The sequence below is a fragment of the Mus caroli genome, unplaced genomic scaffold, assembly GCF_978045245.1.
Source record: "Mus caroli unplaced genomic scaffold, Mus_caroli_1 scaffold_7, whole genome shotgun sequence".
Classification (NCBI taxonomy): Eukaryota; Metazoa; Chordata; class Mammalia; order Rodentia; family Muridae; genus Mus; species Mus caroli.
In genome coordinates this window covers 64,228,257-64,235,157 of record NW_028227262.1, presented here as the reverse complement: position 1 = coordinate 64,235,157, position 6,901 = coordinate 64,228,257, and positions in this window count along the sequence as shown.

Below are 6,901 nucleotides of genomic sequence, written 5' to 3'. Positions count from 1 at the left end.
TGTTGTCTTGGGTTCTGTGGTTGCCTGAGACAATTTTCATGATTAGAATATAGAGAGTCTATTCCTCCCTTAGAATCTTTTCCTGTATATGAGCATTTTTCTCTGCCTCACCCTGACTTCCCTAAAATTATAAGCTCCACTCAGTACTTTGCTCCACTAACAAACTGCCTGGAATCTCTGACACACCAGTCTAAATTGGGAAACACAGGGGATTAAAAAAAAAAAGTTCCCTAGTGATCTTTGTCAGACTGTAAGAGGGAGAAGTTGAGCAGGAAGAAATTAGGGCATCTCTTCAACTTTTCCAGTATCTGACCTTCGCAAGGCTGTCCCTGTTTCATGCTGGAAATTCAAAGTGCTTTCTGACATTACCAAATATTTCTCTGCTCTAATTACTGCTCCATTTCCTAGAATCTGTAGAGATGTGTCTTTGGGTATGCTTTTCCCCTAAGGACTAGCAAGCAGCCTTATACAGCTTTGGGATGGGGCTACTTGAGGTAAATCAGAGCTAGGACTTTTGGCCAATTCCAGGGGAGCAGGCAAAGGTCTAAGAACAAGTTGATCTGTAGCAAGCAATGATGCAGTGACTCACACTAATGTAATAAAGCCTCCATAAAACCCCAACAGGACAGGTTATTATGGGAGCAGCCAGATGCTGAACACATGAAAATTCCTAAGTAAGTGCTATGTCTGCAGCTACAGAGGGGATTAGCCATGCTCCTCCCCGGCTTCTTCCATCCCTGGCTTAAGGGAACCAGAGTCATATACTTATAACTCATGCTGTAACTTCACTAAGCAGCTAAACTTCTACTGCATGGTAACTCTAAGGTTGGGCAGTATGATAAAATCAAGGGCCTGCCAATCAGGCACAAAGCAACTCTAGTTATAACTTGATGTTATATCTTGAACAATCACTAAAGCAATGAGCTCAGTGATTCCTCCCTTTAAAAGTTGGCTGCCTCCCACTACAAATGGCAAGGGTGACTACGGGGCGTTTCATTTAAAATCTATCTTAATGCTTTTCTATTAAACCTGAAAAAAAATTTAGTATTTAAAAACAGTAAATGACCAAAACCTATATAGAAATATCCAGTGCTTTGGAACTGGGAGAGAAGGCTCAATCATTAAATACATTTGCTGCACTCTTGCAGAGGACTTAGGCACAATTCTCAGAATCTACATGATGGCTCACGATCGTCTGTAACTCCAGTTCCAGGGGATCTGGCACTCTCTTCTGGTCTTCACAGGCACGAGGCAAGCACATACACATACATGCAGGTAAAACACTCATGACCATTCTGATATGATTAAGGGGAAAGTGGTTATTGTACATACAAGAGATAGAATATCCAGAGGGTCTGGAAAAGTCTAGAACAGAAAGAGAGAGAGAGAGAGAGAGAGAGAGAGAGAGAGAGAGAGAGAGAGAGAGAGAGAGAGAGCAGAGAGTGCAGGAAAGCAGAGACAAGGAAAGAAAGACAAAAGCAGAGAGATTGAGAGACAGAGATAGACAGAGAGACAAAGAGACAGAGAGACAGAAAGTAGCTAAAATTATAAGGGGTGAGTAAGGAGAAAGAGTAACTGAAGGAAAGAAGCCCATGAGCGGGAAGGAGTTTAGGGTAGGGGAGAAGGTGAGAAAGGCAGGGAAGATCCACAACAAGTAACATACTTGTGACACTGAGGGACCCTGGAGGCCAACATGTACTTTGGTATGCTAATAATAGGCACTGCAAATAGTCATTTGTCCCTTCTGGAATTTAGGGAAATGAAATTTCCTGTGAACCTGCAACACACACACACACACACACAAAATAAAATAAAATAAAAATCAATTAAAATAATAAGTTCTCATTGCTAGTCCCTATCACTCAAGCACAAGCAGAAAGGGTTTAGCAGAGTCAGGGGTTGTCAACACTTGGGTCAGGGATATCCCTCATTTAGAAGGTCTGTGGCCTATGTCAGTTTATCAGGTTCCATCTTATGGTTCATTCATCCAAGGCCTTATATCGGAATATTTATTTAGCTACCATGCTGAGTTGGAGAATCCAGAATCTAGAAGAGCCTCCATGACCAAGAATTTCCTCAGTTGTTTTATGGCTGGGGTCCCCAAAGATAAGAAGCCATCCTTGCAGTGACTAGAAAGGCTCCTGATGCTTGAACTTAGCATTAAGCCACAGGAATTGGACAGTTTGAGGGAGAGTTGGGCCTTAGAGGGGGAAACACTACATTCACATGAGGCTAGTTTTCGAAGAGTTATCAGATGCAGGTTTAAAAAGATCTTGAAGGACTGAATGTAATTCCTCTCTCACCCGTGGGGGAAAACACAACACAGAACCACACTAAATGGAGAAAGCAGCCCTCGCTCCACCCAGAATCTGCTGGGGCCTTAATCTTGACTTGCAGACCTCCAGAAGCACAAGTAACCAATTTCTAATTTTTTATAACTTACTAAAACGGAGGCCTTCCTAGAGATCAGGGAGAGAACAGAATCCCTGGATATGGCGCCACCACATGCAGCTATGAGAAGGATGATTCGCTCTATAGACAATTTAGGTTGACATTTTTTCCTCTGCATAGCCCTGGCTGTCCTGCAGCTCACTCTGTAGACCAGGCTGGCCTTGAACTTGGAGATCCACCTGCCTCTGCCTCCCGATTGCTGGGATTAAAGGCGTGCACCGCCGCTACCCAGCAACTTTATTTTTCTTGCTCACTTTCAATATACCAACTCACTGTGTTCTGGGACATTGAGATTGATTATATGCATGAGAGGGCAGGTACCCATTGAGAGCTCACATAGTTGAGTTTGAGTTCTTGGTTCCAAGTTACTGCTTAGGAAGGATTAGGAGGTATAAACTTGTTGGAGGACATGTGTCACTGAGGGTGAGCTTTGAGATTTCAAACCTGCCTAATCTCTCTCTCTCTCTCTCTCTCTCTCTCTCTCTCTCTCTCTCTCTCTCTCTCTCTCTCTCTCTCTCTCTCTCTCTCTCTCTGTCTCCTGCTGTCTGACTGCAGATAAAGATGTACGCTTGTAGTGCCAGGGAAATGTTAGTGATCCCCTCAAAAAAGACAGGAGCCAATCTGATGCAACTCATGGTAGGGTCTTTATTCTATTCAAGCTAGCTCAGCCCCCATCCCTAGCATTCTACCACCACACAGGATGGTTTTGGGGAGGGGAACCCTGAATATCTATCAGGGCAAGGCTTTATAGTAAGCACCAAGCAGGGGTTAAGTGTGCAAACATCTCATTGGAAAGGTACTGTGGCCTTTAACGTAATTGGCTGGTAGTGGGAGTCATATCATAAACTTAATTTCTGCTCCCCTCCACGTTGGTGGTCGTTAGGCAGGGGGTGGGCTTGTAACCTGGGGGTACAGGTTTGTTGGAGGAATAACCTGGAGACACTGGTCTTGTTGAGGGTGTAACCTGGAGATGTTGGTCTTGTTGAGAATTAGCCTAGAAACTGGAGCTAGGCTTGAGGTTTGTAGGGGGGACAACTTGGAAACTAATGTTAGGTACCAGCCTGTTAGTTTACCTGAGTTCAAACTTAGGTCAGGGTCTTTAAAATGGAGTCTGAATTTAAAAGGTTTGGCCTCTCAAGCTCTTAACTACTGCTCCAATGCTATGCCTGTCTGCCTAGCTGCTGCCTGCCTGCTTCCATGTTCCCTGCCATGGTGGTCATGGACTAACCCTCTGAAACTATAACCTAGTCCCCAATTAAATGCTTTCATTTTATAAACTGCCTTGGCCATACTGTATCTTCACAGCAATAACTAAAACAGTAGGTGTCTCAGTAGCGCCAATCGAGTGCTGGAGGTCAGGGAAGCCCTAGAGAGCTGCCAGTTTTCAGGCCATATTGGAACACAGAAGTCGTTTATAACATCAGCTGAGGAAGGGATCAGAAGAAATGAACTTGCCAGTGAGACTGAGAGCCAACAGACAGAAAAGAAGACACTTCCTTCTTCCATATCCTTTTATGTGGGCTGCCAACTGAAGCATGGGCCGGATTTAGGGTGAATCTTCTGACTCAGACGATGGAGATTTAGGGTGAGTCTCCACGAAGGAAAATTCCTCTCAGTTGCACCCAGCTGCCTGGGTTTTAGTTAATTCCACACATGAAAAGGGAGCCACGCTATCTGTCTAGGAATGGGTGATTATCAGTGTCTACAACCCATGGAAGGGTCAACACTCTGGAGTCTGTTGCTGGCATTATCATAATTCTTTCTATTGTTATTAAAGAGGTTTATGGTTTAGATGGCAAATGTCCTTCAAAGAATCATGTGTTTGAACACTGGGCCCCAGGAGGAGGCACTGTGTGGGGAAGGTGTGGACCTTAGAAAGTAAGGCTTAAAAGAAAAAAAAGAGGGACACTGGCAGCAAGAGAAAACAGAATACAAGCAGCTGCCACAGGCCCCTGCTCCTCCAACTACCTGCCTTTCCTGCTACCATGCCTTCTCTGTCCTTAAGGAAATCATTGTGGTTGATGCCCACACATGGTAAATTTATTTCTTGTTAGGACATCACAAGGAACTACAGTGAGGAATGATAGATGCCTGGCAATATCCAGGAGTCACTGGTTTTGTCCATGGAGTGTGGTAGCTGTTGCTTGGTTGGATGGTTGCAGAGTTGGTGAATCTCTACAGTGGGGAAGCTCCACTAGGATGTTCCAGAGCTGTTGAAGTTTAAGCAGACGTGTTTCCGACTGAGGCTGCTGTTTTGTGGCTTTAGGTTTTACTTATTCATTCACTGGTTTCAGGTATGATTGTGTCTACTCTTATTTTTCTTTCTAATCTCCCAGGTTTTGTTTTGTTTTGTTTTTTTGCATTCTTGCTTTATGTCATTTTCACTTTGAATGTATTCCTTCACAACAGTTTAAAAACATGCGTTAGTTTACATTAACTACAACATGAGCAATCTCACAGTGACATTTTCATACGTGTTCATGAAGAACTTTGACCACATTTGATTTCATGAGACAGGGTCTCCTGGAGCACGGGCTGCCCTCAGCATCACTGTGTAGCCCAAGATGACTTGAACAACTGATGCTCCTGCCTCCACTTTCATCAATTTTATAATTACCGTGGGCTCGTCTTTATGAGACTCTCCTGAGTTTCACTATGTCTCATGCCTGTCAGCTGACCCTGGAGGACTCTGCTCAGGCTGGCCACAGCTAACTTGAACATGTCTAGATGTGTGATGTGTTGTCTGTGTCTTGCCAACTCCCTCTTCAAACGTCAGCCTCAACACAACAGTAGTAAGGTTTGTGACCCCACAAGCACTAGGGACTTGCCAAAGAGCCATGGCCTTTAGAAAGGGCTTATAGATTGATCTCATGCTTTCTCTTGACCTTCTGTGAAATCATACAGTGCTTTTCAGTGGAAATCATACCAGTTAGAGTTAGAAAGCAGCCCTGTGACACAATCAATCTGCTGGTTTCTTGCTCTTGCTCTTGCCTTGCCAATATCCAGATGCACAAACAACCAATTTCTTTTGTTTATAAGGACAAAACTAAGGCGCTTTGAGAGCAGAAGGGCCTGGGGTACCAGGATATGGCTCCATATCTGTTGTTTATGGGATCCTGGCTGACAGCTGATTTCTTGACCATTTTGAAAACATGTCAGCCCACTTTGGATCCTAGACTTTGGTGAGAAATCTCAGATCTAATGGTCCCCATTTCTGGTGTAATCTTCCTCTCTGCCCCACAGATGTTTCATGGCCTGGAGTGTCATGGAAAATAGTATTTTGTCACAACTACCAGTATAGTCAGAGGGTCAAAGCTCTGGAGTCCACTGTAGTTCTTACAATTCCTTGTTTTATTATTAACAAGGGAACTGTCCTTGTCAAGGTTCCATAGAGAGGTAAGTGTTTGAATGTTGTTTCCACCAGGTGGTGCTATTTAGAGAGAAAGTGGATCATTGGAGCAACACTGGGGACAGACATTTGAGTGTAACCAGCCCTCTACTGCCCCACTCACCAAGACCAGTCTTCCTGTCCTTGGAGAGAAAAAAGGAAGAAAAGCTTTTTTCTGTGCCCAGCCACGATTGGCCCGTTCCTTGCTCTGACCTCACGAGGAACCCTGGTGAGGACTGACAGACACCTGTCCACTTACAACTCTGGCTGAGGCTGCCTGCTGCCCTTAGAATACAGAAGCTGTTGGTTGGTTGGTTGGTTGGTTGGTTGGTTGGTTGGTTGGTTGGTTGGAAAGCGATTAGAATTCGACACTGTTGAGAGATTATACTTGGACTTTCTGGAGCTGTTGGCCCCTGACAGAGTGAGTTTCTCTCCACCTAGGTGACTTTGATTTGCTGTTTTTGATTTGGTTTCTGTGTTTGCTGGCTTGATTCTTGTGTTTGCTTTTCCATGTATTTTCTTCCATTTTACTTTTTATTAGTTTTTAAATTATGTTTGTTAAGTTAGAATATTTTATTGTTTTCATTTTATGTGTGTATTTTGCCCCCATGTATGTCCAAGTACCACATCACGGGTGCCTTTCGTGGAGGCCAGGAGAGGGAGTCGGAGTCTCTGGAACTGGAATGACAGGTGGTTGTGTGCCTCTTATCTGACACCTGGAATTAAAACAGTAACATATTTACATGCTTGGGTTTTTAAAGAAACCAAATGTTCACTACAACTTCCAGGGAATTTGATGCCCTCTTCTGACCTTCAGAAGTCATATAAATAAAATTACATAGATTTTTTTATCACTGTTTTAAGTGACCTGTAGAACCCGTGAGTGTGCTGTATGGGTGCCCTCAGACGCCAGGGATGTAGGATCTCCTGGAGCTGGAGTTAGGGCAGCTGTGGGCCCCCTGACCTGGGTCCTGAGAACCAAATGCAGGTCTTTTGAAGGAGTAGCAGAGCTTCTGGACTCCAGAGCCAGCTCCCCAGCCTGGACACTGTGGGGTTTGAGGT